At 46.0% G+C, this 20,027-nt stretch overlaps 1 protein-coding gene across 4 annotated transcripts in view; it reads right to left on the reverse strand.

Moving 5' to 3' along the window:
* The window catches only part of CCND3 (cyclin D3), a 102,688-nt gene that overhangs the window by 66,426 nt on the left and 16,235 nt on the right, over positions 1–20,027 (reverse strand). Inside the window, exon 2 of one of the 4 annotated variants that reach the window (XM_023734201.1) lies at positions 12,665–12,783. The exons of 2 other annotated variants lie outside the window; for them this stretch is intronic. The gene's annotated coding sequence lies outside the window, so the exon portion shown is untranslated. Of the gene's footprint in view, positions 1–12,664; positions 12,784–20,027 lie in introns of those variants that run through there. One more of the 4 variants, XM_023734198.1, reaches the window with a different exon arrangement.

Here is a 20,027-nt window from a genome sequence, read left to right on the forward strand (position 1 = left end):
GGCAACGATTATGGGTGATGGTTGCACAATATGATTAATAGGATTGACAGCACTAAATTGTACACCTAAAAATGTTGAACTGGCAAATGTGTTGTACGTGTGTATATATATATATAAAACAATAAAAAGTACAAAAAAAAAAAAAGCAGCAGCAGCAGCACAACAGAAAAGAAGGGCAGCAATGGAAACCATGACTTTCCACTTTCCCTTGACTATGTCCCCTCCCAGCATAAAGCATCCCCTCCCCTAGGGTGCTGCCCTTTGCTGGGCAGTGGGGCACTGCAGCTTTTCAATGATGGGGAGGAAATGGGATGTGGCTTCTGTGTGGCTGGGTAGGGGGAGGAAGCTGGAGGGAGAGAAGAGAGGAAAGGAGAGAAAGAATGTCCTCATTTCACCCAGCTGCGTCTGCCTGCACCTGTTCCGCTAAGGCACAGAGGAAAGACACCAAGCCAGACAATAAATGAAATGCAGCCCCACCCTAGTCTAGAGAGGCCCCCTCCCACACTGTAGCAGAGGCTGGGGTAACTGACAGGAAAACTGTGAATGAATTCAGGTGGCCTAGGGGCTGGGGGAAACAGCTGGGCTTCTCATGGGGTGGAGCAACGGCCTTCAGTTACTCCTAGGCTCTCAGGGCTTCGGCAAAGTTGGCGGGATGGTGGGGCTGGGGCTGGGCAGTCGGAGACCTGCTCAGGGTCCTGGTGTTTTCCCTCTGGTATGGAGTTAAACATCACTGCAGAGAGAGAAGCCTGAGTAGAAATAGTTCACCCCTGCAGACTGAGAAGGCTTCCTGGTTTTAAGCCCCACAACATTCTTTAGTTACTCTATGGGCAATAACCTTCATTTTAAAGGTTTCCTTTTGGTCTGTCCTCCATAGAAACAACCCAGGAGTTCATCCAAGCAATCAATTGGTCAGTCAGTCCATTGATCATTTTATAAACATCCAACAAAGGCTTTCAACAATGATTCTCAAACATCAACGCTCTTTAGAGTCTCTGGGAAGTTCATTAAAATGGAAGGCCCTGAGTCTCTCCACCAGAGATTTTGATTCCAGAGGTCTGGGGTGGGGCCCAGGATTGTGCATTTTTTACATGCTCCCACGAGATGTTGATAACATTTGACACACTGGGCCCCACTCTGAGAAACTCAGGCGTTGGTGTAAGGTACAAGGGACTAGATGCTCCGGTGGGAAGGGAGGAAGCAGCAAACATAAAAGATTCAAACCCTTCTTAGAACTGAGGATATAGTACACCCTGTAAGACCCTGGAAGCAGGCCAACACGCCCCCTACCTGCAAATGCAGACAGCTGAGTATGGATTAGTGTGAACTGCCAAGCAGTAGGGGAAGAGTGGTGTTCCCAGGCCCCAAGAATCTCACAAAGGGAGGCCACGGACTAGAACCTTCACCAGTGCTGGGATCCCTTCTACAGCAACAAGCAAAGATTCAGAGTGAGGAGGAAATAAGCTAAGGAAATATCAAATCAGCAGGCTTTGAGCAGCCTTTTCTTCTGTGAGGGCCTGAGCAAATTACTTGACTTTCTGCACCTCCATTTCCTCATGTAAAATGGGGATCATGATGGTCCCTATGAAATAGGGTTAAAAGAGTGGTATATGTAAGGAGTTTAGAACGGTGGCTGGCACATAATAGCACCAGCTAATTGCAAGTTATCATCTCCATCACTTTTAGGAAAGAGAGGGGCCTCATTGGCAGAGGGGAGTGGAGAGGGCCAGAAGAAAGCTCTAAGTCTGGCAAAAAGCGAGCGTCCCCTTGAAGATGGTTAGTGTAACTGGAGCAGAGAGACCATACGTGAGGAAATGTAGGATCAAGCTGGGAAGGTGGGCTGGGGGTGGGAGTCTGGATTTTTGGTGATGAGCAGCATGAAGTCACTGTGGTGTCTTGAATGGGGAAATCATTCTTGATGAAGAGTCCAAAGACACTTAAGGATTCATAGCAAAACCTTCCCCTAGTCTTAGCTCATTTCTTAAAGGGCTCTGCTTAAAAGTCCTTTGCCTACTCTTCAGAAATGCTGATGTCGTGAAAGACAAAGAAAAACTAAAGAAGACTTATGGAGACATGACAACTGACTACAACCTGTGACCTGTTTTTTTTGGGGGGGCGGGGAGCTATAAAGCATATCATTAGGACTACTGTGAAATCTGAATAAAGTCTATGGATTAGATATTAGTATTGTACCAATGTTAATTTCCTAGTTCTTATAATTCTGCTGGGGTTAGAGAAGACCTTATTTTAGGAATACAGACTAAAGTATTTACCGAAAAAGAGGCATCATGTCTGCAAATTATGTTCAAATACTTTAGAAAAAACAATGTGTACATATATGTATATATATATGAGAGAAAAAGAAATAATGATAAAGAAAATATCTTGTTAACATTTGGGGAACCTGGGTGAAGACTATATGAGAATTTTTTGTACAATACTTGCAGCTTTTCTCTAAGTCTGAAATTATGTAAAAATAAAAAGTTTGGGGTGGGAGGTGTTGTCCATTCTGCTGCTCTCCTGTTAAACTTGTTCTAACTCTCTGAAGTTCCTGGAGTCCAGTCCTGGACACAAAACTAAAGTGATGAGTAAGAAAGTTCTGGGAACTTCTGACTTCTACATGTTGGGATTCTAATTATGCCATTGGTGGTTGTTAGCTATTAAAATTAACTACATTACAAGTTATTCGTGGAAAATCCTTTCTCTTCTTTTCATGCATAGTATGACCTGGAACTAGAAAGAGTCACACATATTTAATCCATGTTTCTATCAGGTTCATTATCCTTCTTGCTAATATACTGAGACAAGTGAACATCCAGGCTCTTCCTAAACACTTCTGGGAGATGGAAAACTCACTCTCTCTCTCTCAGCCCACTGCATTACTGATCAATTCTGGCCATTAGAAAATTTTTTGACTTATTAAGCTGAAACCTACCTTCCTGGATCCTCTACACACCAATTCCAGTCCTGTCTTCTGGAAGGCATTAGGGACCCCTCATAACCTTAGTTATTCCCCAATTTGTCAATGTCCCCCTAGAGTATAAATGCAATACTCCAGGTCCAGCTAGACAATAAGACAGCAGAAGGAACACTACCTCTCTAGTTCTGGGCATTCTAATCACAGAGCCTAAAATGGAATTAGGCTTTTGAGCAACTGCATTACACAGTTGACCCACAACAGTTGGTGAATCCAACTTAAACCTAGTCTTCTCTTGTAAACTAGGGGTTAATTCAATTACTGTTAGTTTCAGCGGTTATCACCAGCATACATCATATTATAATACACCCACTCCTCAGTTATTGACATGGTTAGGTTCCAAACACCAGGTCGTCACGCGAAAATCGGCATTATACAAAAATGGAGGATTTTTTTTTCCCTGTTTTCAGACCATTCATTTGTCTGATTTTTTTTTTTTTTTTTTTTTTTTTTCAGAAAATACGATCATAGAAATAATAACAGCTAAGATTTACTGACGTACTCATCACTGTGATGATCCAGTTATGGATTATTCCTCTGTGGAGAAGGAGGCTTGGAGGAGACAAAGCTGGATAAAGCTGGGCTGTGTGACTGGAGGGCCCAAGGCTTAATCACTTCACCTTTCTTCTGTGCTGGGTCAGAGTTTCCCTCACAGAGCCGCCTCCAGGGCTCCATTCCTATCCCTGCAAGCCCTGAGCCGGCACAATCCTGGAGCCTGCTCTGCCCTCCAGGCCTGGTGACTCACTGAGGCTCGGGGCTTCCCGCAAGGGCGGTGGGAGCCTGGCCACGCACCTGGCCCCACCAAGGTAGAGGCTTCTGGCCCAGTTTGGCTCACTTTGGGATGTCATTAAACTCACACACATTTTTTCCAAACACCCTGTCACATGGCTTTTTCTTTCCTCCCTCCACACACCACAGCAATTTTGAGCTGCAGGGCATAAGGCTACATAGGAGCTGGGAACCGAGAACAGGGACCCACTGGCACAGTGCTGCCTGTGCATCTGCCTGGTGGCCACTGCCACGGAAGAGGCCAGCCCCGAGGGGCAGCTGGATGAGGTGCCCCCACCAGCAGGAGGGAGTGAAGGGTGAAGGGCAGCTTGGCCTAGCTTCCCGGAGGCCACACAGAGACCCTATCCTCAAGGGAGGGGATGCTCCCCAATCGCTGCTGCCAAGCCCACTGCCATACCCACCACCTGGTTAATGTACAGAATAGTCAGATAGAAGATTTTTTACTGTTGTCATAAACACGAAATGTCAGCTAACAAGACAGCTGATAAGTGAGGAGTAAGTGTATTTTTTTGTTCACTGTCTCTATCTCTAGAATGTAAGCTTCATGATGGCAGGAGTCTGCCTTGTTCCTGGCTGAATCCACAGCACCTAAAAGTCCTGGACCATAGTAGACATTCAATAAATACATGCTGAACAAATGAATGACTGTTAAGCCACATCTCACACTGTTAACATTTCCAAAGAATATTTAACGGCATCAGAAAATGCTCATCTTATATACACACCGAACCAACCAAACCCGTTTCTGTCAAGTCAATTCCAACTCATAGGGACCCTATAGGACACAGCAGAACTACCCCACAGGGTTTCCAAAGAGTGGCTGGTGGATTCAAACTGCCAACCTTTCGGTTAGCAGCCAAACGCTTAACCGCTGTGCCACCAGGGCCCCTATATACACACAGTGGTGGGGTGGGGGGAAAGGATGCAAAATTGTAATGTAGCACATGATCCCAGTTTAGGAAAACCAGTATCTACATAGAAACAAGACCGGAAGGAAATACACTTAATGTTAACAGTGATTATTTCTGAGTAGTGGGATTATGGTTCCTTTTCATCTTCTTCTTTGTATTTTTCAGTTTCTACAATAGGCAAGTATTAGTCTTATAACCTGTTGCTGTCGAGTCGATTCCAACTCATAACCACTCTATAACACAGAGTAGAACTGCCCCATAGGGTTTCTAAGGAGTGGCTGGTAGATTTGAACTGCCAATCTTTTGGTTAGCAGCCCTATCTCTTAACCATTGTGCCACCAGGGCTCTTACAGTAAGAAAAATTCCAATATATGGGCACTTGTCATTGTTACTGTACCATCATCCAGACCACTCAGCCACACACATCCTCACTAAGACGGTAAGAATCCCAGGTGAACACATTCTTGAAACTGATCCTGCCCTCAACAGGCTTTCAGTCTAGTTAGTATCAGTGGTAAACACACATACACATTCATTTTAATCCTACAATTCTATGCAGAAGGTACTATTGTTATCCATGTATTATAGATAAAGAAACCAAAGCTCACTTGGAGCAACAGAGGAAGAAGGAGAGTCAGGAATAGGAGGAGGATATGGAATGTGTGCCTCCATGAACAACTGCCTCCTTTGCGATGAGATAAAGAACTGAATGGTGCCTGACTACCATTACTGAACATTCTGATCAAAGATTCTGTAGAGGAATCCTGATCAAAAGGGGAGAAATGCAGAACAGAATTTCAAATTCTAATGGAATCCAGACTTTCTGGAGCCACTGAGGCTGGATGAACCCTTAAATTATTGCCCTGAGATAATCTTTAAACCTTAAGCCAAAAATATCCCTTGAAGTCTTCTTAACACCAAAGAATAGTTTAGCTTAACTAGTAAAGAATGTCCACCTTGAGCATTCTGCTCTTTCAAGATCTATGTGGGATCAAAGTGACAACAGCAACTTGAAAGATAAGATAAGAATCTTAGGGGGCATTAGGTTAATGGGGAGGAACAACTCAGAAAAGGAGGGTGAGAATGGTTGCACAACTCGAAGAATGTAATCAATGAAACTGAATTATACATGTAGAAACATTTGAATGGGTGTTTTGCTGTGTATATTCTCAACAACAAATAAGTAAAATTTTTTAAAAATTGTATCTCATACTTGTTTTCATGTGCAATGCCATGATTAATAAGTGGTGAGGTAAATATTTCCATTAAAAAAAGAAACTGAAGTTCAAAGAAGTTAGAGCAACTTGTTCAAGGTCACAAATCTAGCAAGCATCTAAGTCAGGATTTCAAACCCAGGCAGTTCAGCTCCAAAATGGATGTTCTTAACCACTCCACCACACTATATAACCCAAAATAGCTCCACCCAACCAACAATGTTACAAAATGGGTGATGGTGAGGGCTGTAATGGGGACGGATGAGAGATGGCATTTAGTGAGTGAGTACTACGTACCAGGTACCTTGACATACATTACCACATTTAGCTCTTGCTAGTACCCTGGGAAAAAGATTATTTTCATCTTCATAGTATAAAAGAAACTGAGACTCAGACACAGGTTTGAATCTCCGCTGTGATACTTCAAGCTTATTAATCCCTCTGCCCTTCAGTGACCTCTTCTACAACATGGGGATAGCAGTAGCTCCTATTGGGAGGTATTCAGTGAGAAAAAAGATTCAAAACACTTATCATAGTGCCTGCTGCTGTGCTGTTAGCTGCTGCCAAGTTGGCCCCTGACTCGTGGTGATCCCATGCACAACAGGATCAGAGTGTTGTGAGCCACAGGGTTTTTACCAGCTGTTTTTTCAGACGTAGATCATCAGGCCTTTTTTCCTAGTCTATCTCAGACTGGAAGCTCCACTGAAACCTGTACAGCATCACAGCAACATGCAAGCCCCACTGACAGGTGGTGGCTGCCCTTGAGGTGCACCGGCTGGGAGAAGAACCCAGGTCTCCTGCATGAAAGGTGAGAATTCCACCAGTGAACCACCGCTACTCTCTGTCACAGTGCGAAAACTAAAAAAACCAAACCTGTTGCCATAGAATCGATTCCAACTCATAGCGACCCTATACAGGATAGAGCAGAACTGCCCCATAGGGTTTCCAAAGAGCAGCTACTGGATTCAAACCGCCAACCTTTTGGTTAGCAGCCCAGCTCTTAACCACTGTGCCACCAGGGCTCCATCATAGCCCCTAGTGTAGGTTAAATGCCTGATAAGTGTTAGCTACTGCAACTATTATTATTGATTCCAGAGTTCGTACTCTTTCAACTACAACATGTTGATGTGTTAAGTGAGCAGAGGAGAGGAGTTAGTTCTGACTGGTGCCACCGGGCAATGTCTAATGAATGAGTGGAGTCACAGAAGAGGTGCCATCTAAAGGGAGCCTCGACAGAGCAACATTTCAGCAAGCACAGGAGGGCAAGGGCACGTCCCTCACCCTGGCTCTCCCCCCACACTGCACCTCTGCTCCTCACTGCAGCCTTCCAGTTCTCCTGCCCCTTCTGCCCAGGGTCCCCTGCCTCAGCTGTCTCCATAATCAGGGCCTCGCAGCCTCTCCAGCAGGGAGTGGGAGCGCCTGGCACTCGGGGCCTGGGAGGGCCCCTGATAAACAGCTGGAGCCCTTGTTCACAGAATCTGTCATCTCCAAAGGAAAAGCAGAAACAAACCACCACAGCCAGGGGAGGCGGCTGATATGAGTCACAGAGCTGCTGGCGGCCTCTCCACTCTGTCCTCCATCCTCTGCTATCTTGTCCTTTAAGACCCAGTGCAAATGTCTCCTGCACAAAGCCTTCCCTGACCACACTGGATTCCTTCCTCCCGCTGCCACAAGCTCCCACTGCAGCCAGCACAGAATCCATGACTACATTCATTACACTGAGTGGAAACAGTCTGCTCAGGTACTGGGGTCCCCCATCAGCCTATGAGTTCCAGAAGGCAGGCATTTTATCTCACTAAGTGCTTAGGGAACATCTGTGAAATCATGCAACAACTGAGTAAAATATGGGTGGAATATTACATAGGCATTTTAAAAATGTATATATCGACACAGAAAAAACTGTGTTAAAATGATATGTAAAAACGGGAAATACAAAACTGGGTATGCAAAATGATCCTAACTTTGTAAAAACAAAAATGATTGCATATGATCAGTATTCTATGATCCTGTTTTAAAAGAATAAAACTATGAGTTTATATGCACAGAAATAAGTTCAGAAAGTGACATACCAATCATTAACACTAGCTTTCCCTGGGGGATGGAACTGGGGGGGTGGGGGTGGAATTGGCATCTTTATTTTCTTTCTTTCTGTAATGGGTTTTTATAATGAGAAAGTTTACTTTTATAATTACAGTTTTTACTATTCAACTTAATTTAATTTGAAAATTAAATATGAAACTTAACAAGTATTTAATTGTTTAAATAATTTTATATCAACTTATTTAAGGAATAAAAACACAGAACTAGAAGGAAATACAAATTTAAACTAGATTGTCTTTGGATGGTAAGAGTTATGGGCGATTTTTCTTTTTCCTATTCTTCTATATTGCCCAAATTTCCTATAATGAGCAAGTTTTTTTTTTTTTTTTAAGTATTCTTTTTATGATTTTAAAAAATCTTAAAAGTAAAGTTTGGGGGAGGGATGAATAAGGGGAGAACAAGACACTTTTAGGGCACTGAAACTATTCTCTCTAATACTATAATGCTGGACACATGACATTATGCATTTGTCAAAACTCACAGGACTTAAATTTAAAAAAAAAAAGGCCCATAGGACTATAAAACACAAAGAGTGACCCTAATGTAAACTATGGACTTCAGTTAACAATGAGGTATCAATATTGGTTCATCAATTGTATCAAATGTACCACACTAATACAAAATGTTAAAAATAGGAGAAACTGTGTGCAGAGGGGGCGGGGGCATGTGAGAACTCTCTACATTCTGCACAATTTTTCTCTATACCTAAAACTGCTGTGAAACAATTGTGTTAAAAAAAAAATTAAAGGTTTAAAAATGAATGAATAACTTTCCCCAGCCCCACTCTGTGTCCACATCTGACACAGCATGCAGGAAATTTTTGGCTATCTTTCCAGCCTCCCTTGCTCCACTGTGTTGGTCAGGTTCACAGAAGGACTTTGTCACAAAGTGCATAGTTCCAACCTCCATCCACGATGCCCTCCCCACATCTGGACACCTGGGTTGAGGTGAGGGGCTGCAACAGAAATCCCTGGCCCTGGTCAGGGCAGTCATAGCTCCTGGCCTGCCCTCACCTCCACCTCCCAACCCTCCAAACTCTACCTGTACACCTCCGAAGACTACTAAGCTCTCCAGAAAGCCTTCTTGCCCCCAGTCTGGCATCGGAATGTCTACCACATAAAGAGCCTGCATTGCAAGATTTGATACTTGCTATCTTCTGTTCTCACTGTTTCCCCTCCTTCGGTTACTGGACCGACATTTATTGACAGGGTATCACATGCACTGATGGACACTGCTGGGGGAACAAGGACAGGGGCCTAAAGAGGTCAGGCACTTAGGGGCTGAATGAAAGAAGGGAAGGATGGGTGTGTGGAAGACAAAGACTCTGTCCTTCAGGAGCTCACGGTCTAGTAAGGATAAAAGCCACACCCTCACATAACATCCGCTAGGAGATGGTACCAAGGAGGCAGAACATGTAGGGGTTGCAGCCAAATGGTATTTGATATGGACTTTGAAAAAAGGTCTGTTTGGGCAGTCAGAGGTGGATGGGAAGAACATTAAAGGGCATTCCAGGAACGGGGACAGGGTGAGTAAAGTGATGGAAGCAGAAACACTTCAGGACATAGCAGGCATTCTTGTTGGAGGGGATAGGGTAATAAAGGTTGACTGTGGATAAAAAGCCTGGGAAGATAGGTTGAGCCAATCCCGGGAGAACCAGACACCATGATAAGGAGTTCGGATTTGAGTTTACTAGCCCTGCGAAGCCTCTGATGGTCTTTGAGCAGTGATGTGATAGAAATGCACAGAAATGCCCAAGTGGGTGCTCACAAAGGTTCAAGGTAGGCATGTAGCCCCAGGAGCAGGGATGAGAGACAGATGAGAAATGGCCAACCTTGTTCTCATCTGCAGGTCGTGTCCTCAAAGGAAATAAGTAACATTTACTGAGCAAATCACTGTTCTACCGACTTTAATCTTTGAAACAGTCCTGTGAGATGAGATATTGCAATCCCAACTTGGAGATGAGAATCTGAGTCCCACAGGCTGAAGTAACTGCCTGTTGTCATCTTGCTAGTAAGTGGTCAGAACTACTCAAACCCAAGTCTGCCTCAATCTGAAGGCCAAAGAGCTCTTTCCCCATCCCACTTGCTTTTATAATACCTTTTATACGCAGCACTGTCTAGCACCATGATGGTTCAGTACACACTAGAATGAAGGAACGAATGAACAAATGATTGGCTCCCAGGCTGGCAAAGAAAGTCTCTCAGCACACAAAAAAGGGTGGGGGTGGGGAAGAGATGTAAGGTAAATGGAAAATAAAACACACAATCGTTTTGTTACCACTTCCTCCGGGGCGGGCCACGGTTTTTAACGGTGTACACACAACAGGCCCATAGTCCGGTACATGCACATCCACACAGACACACAAAGAGCTATTTATTTACTTCCTTTGTGAGGGGTAAATAAAGATCAGGTCAAAACATGCTCCCCCAAACCGCCGAGGGGTCTTCCCCAGGTGTAGACACAGCGTTTGGCCTAAAGAAGTCACAGGTGGTCGCCTGCTCATGTCACCCCCACCACCCTTTACACACGTGTGGGTCTGGTTCACCAGGGAGGCTGCATGCACGGTGGGGAGTAGTGGAGAGGAGAGGGGGCAGGGCAAGGCTTCCTCACCCCTCCTCCAGGGCAGGCCAGGGCAACGGTCACCCAGCCATCCACCCATCTACCCCAGGGAAGGTATGCAAAAGAGTCAGCAAAGGTAAGGCTCAGGGTGCTGGGGGCCCCCTGGCTAGGCCAGGTGCTTGATCCTTAGATTGCTTAATCTTGGGGGCAGGAGGGCTGGGGCAGAGGTCACCTCAGGCAGCAGCTACATACCAACTGATGCGGAGGTATTCCAATACTGCAACAACCAGAGCAGCCGTACCTGTGGGTACCTATGAATGCCAGTCCGCATCCACTCATCCATCCCCCACCCACCATGAACTACACCTGCTAAGGAAAAATCCCACACTCAAAGCCAAGAATATGGAATGCAGGCAGGTCCCTGCCCTCCCAGTGACCATCTTAACTGCAGAGATGGAGGGATGTGACTCTTAGATTTTATTTATTTATTTGGTCTTGATCCCTGGGTTTATATACCAATGTTGGAACCCAAAACTTCTGCCAATGTTTACAACAGAATAGCAAACACCCACATCTTTTTTTTTTTATTCTTTTTTGTTGTTGTTGTACTTTAAGTGAAAGTTTACAATTCAAGTTAGTCTCTCATACAAAAATGTATACATAGTTATGTGACCCTAGTTGCTCTCCCTATTCTGTGACCGCACACTCCTCCTTTCCACCCCTGATTTTCCATGTCCATTCAACCAGCTCCTGACCCTCTCTGCCTTCTCATCTCACCTCTGGACAGGAGCTGCCCATTTAGTCTCATGTATCTACTTGCGCTAAGAAGCACACTCTTCACATGTATCATTTTACGTCCCATAGTCCAGTCTAATCTTTGTCTGAAGAGCTGGCCTTGGGAATGGTTTTAGTTCTGGGTTGACAGAGAGTCTGGGGGCCATGCTTTCTGGGGTTCCTCCAGTCTCAGTCAGACCATTAAGTCTGGCAAACATCCATATCTTAATAATAGGCAAACATATAACACTTGCTATGTGTTGGGGGCTGTATATACAAAAAGTCTCCTAACAACTAATTTAACATTCCTAATGACTCTGTCTACTAAAGGTTGGCAGTTCAAAACCACTCAGCGGCACTGTGGAAGAAAGGCCTGGCGATCTGCTTCCATAAAGATCACAGCCAAGAAAACCCTATGAAGCAGTTCTACTCTGTAACACATGGAGTTGCCATCATCAGAATTGACTCAACGGCAAAAGGTTTCTGGTTTGGAATGACCCTGTAAGGTATGCACTATTATTATTATCCCCATTTTACAGATATAACACTGAGGCAGAGAGAGGCAGAAAACTCACCAAGATCACACAGTTAGTGTGTGGCAGAGACAGAGGGATTTATATCACTTCCAGTGATAGAACAGGAAAGGAGACGGGCTGTATCCTGTGGGGATCTCAGCCCTCCCTCAGCGATGAGGGGCCCTTCTCCTTGGCCAGGCCACTGGCACTGTTCAGTAGCAAGAGAGCATGAAGTGATGTTGGGTGGCTGGGAGGTTGCTCAGAAGTCTAGGCAGGAGGTGACCAGCGCCTGAGCTAGGCCATGCCTTGGGGAATAAGGCAAGGGGTATGTGAGAGAGGCCAATGTACTCGAGGGTCTGAGATATTCTGTGAGAAGAAACAGGGAGGCAGGGTAGCTCCCTGAGGAGGCGAGTGCTTGGGGCCTCTCTTCCTGCGCTAGCTGGAAGAACAGCAAGGCCAAGAGGGGCCCAGGAAACCGAGTCTCAGACAGAAGCCTCATCCAGAGACCAAGGGCCCCACAGAGGAAGTGTCCCCACACAGATTTCCACTTTCACCCACCCCCTTCCTGGAGAAAAGAGGTACAGTTGGTGAACCGGAGTAACGGGAGGGAGAGAACCGCACCATGGGATCCCATCCAAGCTGGAGTGCTGGAGGGACAGACAGGGTTGGAGGAGGGGATGAGAGGATATCTCGCCTGTGCTTAGATGAGAATCATCAACTGAGAAAAATCAGATTCCACGCCTGGTGTGAGAGAGAGAAGTGAAACCGTAACTCCAATGCCTGCTCTACCCCCGCCCCACCGCACCCTGGCCCACACTGAGCACTAACCTCTCCAATGACAGGCACAAGCTCCCAGATGACAACGACACATGCTTTCACGGCCTCCCTTTGGACCTTTCGAGCTCTGGGCCACAAGGCTTGCTCTCTCAGAGCTGTGATGGCCTCGTCTGTCCTCATAGGAGGCATAAAAGGGAAAGGGAAAACAAGGGCTTATAAGCTCCATGAGGTAAGAGAACGTCCCGTCTCCAGAGGGGAGGTCTGCTTCCCTCATGTCTCACAAATCCTGACCTTCTGTCTCTGAGACTGCCCCTGAGAACTCTGAACTCTTCATCACCATTGCTCACCTTCTCAGTGTCTCCATTTCCTGATGCTTGAGGTGATTACACTTGATTCTCTCAACAGCCCCCACTTAGGTGTGAGGAAGTAAAAGTGACCTCTTCTCTCCCACACAAAGATGGTCGTTGTTGGTGTTGTTAGGTGCCACCAGTTAAAGCATTCAGCTGCTAACCGAAATGCTGAAGTTCAAGTCCACCCAGAGGCACCTTGGAAGAAAGCCCTGGCGATCTACTTCTGAAAAATCAGCCACCGCAAACCCTGTGGAGCACAGTTCTGCTCCGACACGCTTGGGGTCGACATGCATTGGAACTGACTCTACAGCATCTGGTTGAACCTCTCCTAATGCTCATCCGGTGCATTCTTTTGTGCCAGGATGCTGATGGGTAAAAGGTATTTGAGAGGGGCCTTCCTCATCATCCATGTCCTCAGTCCTTCAGCTTCCTATCATTTAACTCCATCAGGCCTGTTTTCCCAAGGGTTAGAGCATGCCTTCCAGGTGGATAAGACATCCCCTGCCCCCACCCCAGCTAATGCAAATTGGCACAGAAGGTGAATATCTCCCTCCCTCACATACGCAATTTATTCTTCCCACAAACTGACCGTTTCTCAAACTATTTATCTCCTTTGTGAGAAAATCCTCGTCCATATTCAGGGAACTACTGCACTTTGTTAGGCCAACCCCATCCTGTGAGGAAGGAGGTGAGAAGGGGGAGAAAATGCCTGGGCTTCAGACCTTCCCAAGTCTCCTCTCCACACTCACACAAGCCATGTAACCCTGGGGAGATCTCTTAGCCTCTCTAAGCCTGTTTCTTCCTTTATAAAATGAGGATAATAATCATTGTTTAGAGGTTTGTGAAGAGAATTTGAGATTATATACTTGTAAAGTCCCTAGCACTGTGGCTGGCACATAGTAGGTAGTCACTAAACCATGACTGTTATTACTACGGAGATAAAGATGGGCATATGGAGGACACAGCTGGGTGAACCTCTCCAGTGAAGGGTGTTTGGGAGGGGGCTGGGAGGAGGACCGACAGAGGAAACTGGCCATAAAGAGAAAGAGAAAGGCAGAGCTGGAGGTGACATCAGGGAAGAGGGGAGGAGAGGGCTCAAGTATCCCCATGCTGGGCCAGAGGGTGGAGAACACAGCTGGGGTGTCTATCAGCTGCCTCCAGCTTGAACAATTCCTGGGCCCATCTCACTTTTGTCTCCACCCCTGCGCTTCTGCCTCGGGTGGCCACCCTTGCCACCATTTACCATTGTTGCTGCACTGTCAGCTGCTGCCTCTTGCTTCACTTTCCTTCCTGCCACCGATATGACAGAAGAAGGGGGCGGGAAGCAGCTGCCCTTCCAGCAACCGCCCTACCCCTCCAGGCTGGAGCAGCCCAGGGTGGTGCCCAGGGAAGAGCTTGGGCTCTGGAGACAGACAGGCTGTTTCATTCCCAGCTCTGGCAGGGTGACCTCAGCAAGTCATGTGACAAGTCTAAAGCTTTAGTTTCCTCATCTGTACAACAGGGATAATGGGGTTGTTGAGAGGAACAAATGAGATTGGCATGGTAAGGCCCTAGCACAGTGTCTGGCATATAGCAAGCATTCAATAAATGTTAGCTGTTATCAAGGCTGGCTTCCTGGGAGTGCAACCTGTGCTCAGAAAGGCCCTGCACTTGGTTTAATGCTCTGTTGTCACCATCTCAAAATTCTTAATAATTTCTGAAAAATGATGCCAATGATGTAGCCGGTCCTGGCTATTATTAGCACACATTCATTGAGTCTGGCTGTAGACACATGGGTGGCTAGCAGGATGGTTATACAAGAAAGGAGATGCCCAGCAGTCTGTTGAAGATAGAGGACATTAGAGGATTTGGGGGGCCTCAAGGAGTCCCTGGGTGGTGCAAACGGTTAAACACTCAACCACTAACCTGAAGGTTGGTGGCTTGAACCCACCCAGAACTGCCTCAGACGAAAGGCCTGGCGATCTGCTTCCAAAAGGTCAAGGCCTTGAAAACCAAGTGGACCACAGTTCTACTCCATAATATATGGAGTTGCCATCAGTTGGAATCAGCTTGATGGCAACTAGGCTTTCTTTAGGAGGGAGGTGCTGAACGGAATCATTTAAGTAGAGTGATACAGGACGACACCAGGTTGCCAGAAGTTAGGGACTAAAAGGGTAGCAACACCTCCACACATACTCTCACCTGGAGGTTGGGGTGACTCCCCTCAGATGCTCCCCAGGCCAATGGACAGCATCTGGAGTCCACCACTGCCTCCCTCTCCCAGTCATCCTCCCACCAGGGCCAAAGATGCTCAGCGTAGCTCAGGGAAAACCCCCACCCATCTGCCCCCTGGATTTGATCCTCTGCATACCCAGGACAGAGGCCATATACAAGCTCAGGAGAGCAGGAGGTATGTCCACAGAGGCCCTACATCTTCAGGATGTGGAGGTACTATGTGGTGGGCACTAGTGCTGACCTGGGAGCCCCTCAGTGCAGCTTACGTTGGAACCTGCACGGCGGTAACATAGAACAAGAGGTGTTAATTACTACGCACAGTCACCTGAGGAGTTGACTCAGCCCCAAGAATGGAAAATATCTGCTCCTTCTACTCTCCAGATTTGGAATGTCAGGTGAGCACATCTAGAAAGTAGTCTAGGGTGTTCTGGGCAGTGACTTGAACCCTCAGGAGCTATGGAGCCTTGCGTGGGGTTCCCTGGAACTGGGGGTACCCCTAGACACTGTGATGAGGAATGACTTCCCAGAGCAGCCCATAAGCCGCCTCAGGAGGCACATCTGTCTCCCCTATTAGACTGTGAGTTCCTGGAGGGCAGAGCCCACCCACAGTGACAGCTGACCAGATGTTTGCAGACCCCGCCATCAAGACCACACCACATCGTCCTTCCTACACACCCCCTATGCCCCCAGGTCCTGCCTCGGCTCCCCCAGACTTGCCACCACAGCTTGACCCTCTTGTCTTCCTGGGCCTTCCTGGAGTGGCCCAGGGGAGATCCTGAGGGTGGCCTAGTCTGGCAGGTGGAGCCTGGCCCTGGAAGAGGCCCCTCTTTATCCACCTCCGGCCACCTGTCCTGAATACTCACTCCCTTCCAGACAGCTGGAGAGCGGCCTCTCCAGGGCCTCTGGTTGTGTGTGTGGCGGGGATTACAGGGCCAGGGAAGGACAGTTCTAAGTGAGTTTAGCCAAGGCCGGAGCGGAGGCCCTTCTAGCTAACGGGGGATGCTGAGTGTGTGGGTATGGGGGTGGGGTGAGGGAAGGCACTTGGGAGAAGTGGGAATTGGGGGTGGAATCAGAGAATGGAATGTGGAGTTTGTTCTCCTGGGGGCACAGCTGTTTATTTTGATCTGCCCCGTCAGCTGCTACATATCCCTTATCTTGGGGCCTAATCCAGACTCCACCTCCTTCTCTGTTCCTATGGCTGAGCTGGGGAAGGCAGATACTGTAGGATACATTCCCGCTTGCTGTCTCACCACCTCAGTTACCCACGGCTCAAAGTTGCTAAAGGGAAAAAGGAGAATGCAATCTTAAAAAGAAATTCTTGCACCACACGTCAGACCCACTCTGCACCCACCCATGGATGGTTGGGTCTCGAAAATGAGTCATTTATCCCCTCACCTGGTTTCACCCACCCCTAATGCCATGACAACCTGAGCTGCTCACCCAGAGTTGCCTGGCTATTTCACAGCTTTCTTGATGCCAAAGGACTTGAAAGGCTGGCAGATAGTGCTGGCTTAGTTAGGGACCTGGGGCAGACGCAGCTGTCATCTCCCAGCCCACACCAGGCTCTCCTCTGGGCCTTCACACCGTACTCCTCACTGCCAACGGCACACTGGCACATACTCTCTCTAGTGAGATGCTACGAAATAAGACTGAGTTTCTACATACTTATGGAAACACATCTCATGACTTGTTTTGCATTTCTCTTGTTATTACATACGAGGACATTTGAAAAAAGGGAACGAAAAATAGAGAAAAAATCATCCATAGTTCTACAACTCAAAACAACCACTGTTAACATTTTGGTGTATTTCCTTCCAGTCTTTTCTGTGCGTGCACATATGGTATATACATACACACAATTTTAAATATATTGTATGTACAATTTTGCGTCCTGATTTTTTAACAGTACCATACAAGTAATTTTCATATTTTATATTTATATTTTTTGCAGATGACATTTTAATGGCTGTATAATATTCCATTTAACAGATACACTATAATTTGCTTAACCAAGCTCTATTGCGAGCTATTTTAGTTGTTCCAAATTTTTGTCATCATACATAATAGCTGGATGAAAATCATCATGGACAAAGCTTTTTCTATATTTATAATTATTTAATTAGAATAGAATCTTGAAAGTAGAATTGCTAAGTTAGAGGGCCAGAATATCTTAGAGGTGTTTGATTTTGGTACAACAGTTGAAGCGCTCAGCTGCTAACTGAAAAGCTGGCAGTTTGAACCCACTTAGCAGCTCTGCAGGAGAAAGACCTGGCAATCTACTTCCATAAAGATTACAGCCAAAAAATCCTCTACTCTGTCACACAGGGTCACTATGAGTCAGAATTAACTCAACAGCACATAACATTACCAAATGCTTTGTAAAGGGAGTGTTGACCACATGGCAAAGCCACCAGCAGGGCCTGAGCATGTCCATTTAGAGTCACTATTGTATGACATCAGTCACTATTGCATTATCTTTTTAATGTGCCGAAGTCATGTGACCACCACTCACTCATCTGTCAGTTTGTTGTATTGTGGTGGCATTCAGAAAGAGATGTTTACCTGTGTTTTATTGACTATGCAAAGGAATTCTACTGTGTGGATCATAACAAATTATAGACAACATTGTGAAGAATGGGAATTCCAAAACACTTAATTGTGCTAGAAGGAACCTGTACATAGAACAAGAGGCAGTCACTGGAACAGAACAAGGGGATACTGCGTGGTTTACACTCAGGAAAGATGTGTGTCAGGGTTGTATCCTTTCACTATGCTTATTTGATACGTATGCTGAGCAAATAATCTGAGAAACTGGACTATATGAAGAAGAACGGGGCATCAGGATTGGTGGAAGACTCATTAACAACCTGCAATATGCAGATGACATAACTCTGATCTACCTGCTGAAAGCAAAGAGGACCTGAAGTACTTACTGATGAAGATCAAAGACTACAACCTTCAGTATGGATTACACCTTAACATAAAGAAAACAAAAATTCTCACAACTGGATCAATAGGCAACATCATGGTAAACGGAGAGAAGACTGAAGTTGTCAAGGATTTCATCAACACCCATAGAAGCAGCAGTCAAGAAATCAAATGATGTATTGCATTGGGCAAACCTGCTGCCTAAGACTTCTTTAAAGCATTAAAAAGCAAAGATGTCACCTTGAGGATTAAGTGCGCCTGACCCAAGCCATAGTATTTTCAACCAACTCATATGCATGTGAAAGCTGAACAATGAATAAGGAAGAACGAAGAAGAACTGATGCCCTTGAACTGTGGTGCTGGTGAAGAATATTGAACATACGTACCACGGACTGCCAGAAGAACAAACAAATCTGTCTTGGAAGAAGTCCAGCCGGAATGCTCCTCAGAAGCATTGATAGTGAGACTCTGTCTCACATACTTTGGACATGTTATCAGGAGGGACTAGTCCCTGGAGAAGGACATCATTCTTAGTAGGGGGTCAGCAAAAAAGAGGAAGACCCTCCATGAGATAGACTGACACAGGGGCTGCAACAATAGGCTCAAACATAGCAACGATTGTGAGAATGGCACAGGATCAGGCAGTGTTTCATTCTGTTGTAGACAGGTTCACTATGAGTTGGAACCAACTCTAAGGCACCTAACAACAACATCAAGTCATGTGAGGGAGTCTTTGGGTGGTGTCCGTGGTTAACACTCTTGGCTGCTAAACAAAAAGTTGGAGGTTCGAGTCCACCCAGAGGCATCATGGAAAAAAGGCCTGGTGATCTGCTTCCAAAAAAATCAGTCATGGAAAACACTATGAAGCACAGTTCTGTCTGAAAGCCTTCGATGGCTCCCCTTTACCTGCTGAATAAAGTTCAAACTCCCCAACCCATGATTCACCATGAATCAGATTCAACTTGATAGCAACTGGTTTTTTAAAGTCTTGTGACCTTTTGAAGACTTTTTATCCTTTTTTGGCTGCTGAGAATCCAGTCCCCTTTCCAATGCACCACCACTTCATTCTGGGGAACCTCCTCTTCCCTAATGCAAATCCAGGGGTCAGCTGCCTGTCCTTCACTGTGGAAGCTGGAGGGGCCGAGCCCATCCATTCGAACCATTCAAAGCCGGGCTGAGGTGGCCAGTCAGCTGCCCTCATGTTCCTCTAGTTCCCTCTTGCCCTCTTGCACTTTGTCAGATTCTGTCCATTTCCAAACCTGGTTCTCCTGCCTTCCCAGTGAGTCTGTGAGTTCCCAGCATTCTTCCAATAAATTCCCCTTGGCTTATGCTGGACAATCTGTTTTTGTTGCTAGCAGAAACTTGAGAACTGATACCCTCCCAACTTGGTGTTTTTCAAATTGCAAATCAGGACACTTTATTGGGTATGAAGTCATAAAGCTAGTCATGACCAGGATTTTTTTTTTCTAATGAAACAGAACAGAATAAGAAAGAGAATATCAAAAGTGTATCATCTCAGAGGGTTCTGGACAGAGCTGGAGAAGGATATAGAAAAAAATTCTAACACACAAAAAAAGACCAGATTTACTGGCCTGACAGAGACTGGAGAAACCCCGAGAGTATGGCCCCCGGACACCCTTTTCACTCAGTGGTGAAGTCACTCCTGAGATACACCATTCAGCCAGGGATTGGACAGCCCCATAAAACAAAACGGGACTAATGAGGCACAGCAGTCCAGGGACAAGGACTAGAAGGCAGAAGGGGACAGGAAAGCTGGTGATAGGGAACCCAAGGCTAAGGACAGTGTTGACATGTAGTGGGGTCCTTAACCACTGTCATAGGGCAATATGTGTACTAACTGTTTAATGAGAAACTATTTTGTTCTGTAAATCTTCATCTAAAGTGAGAATAGCAGCACAACT

Source organism: Trichechus manatus, unplaced genomic scaffold, assembly GCF_000243295.1.
Source record: "Trichechus manatus latirostris isolate Lorelei unplaced genomic scaffold, TriManLat1.0 scaffold00065, whole genome shotgun sequence".
NCBI lineage: Eukaryota > Metazoa > Chordata > Mammalia > Sirenia > Trichechidae > Trichechus > Trichechus manatus.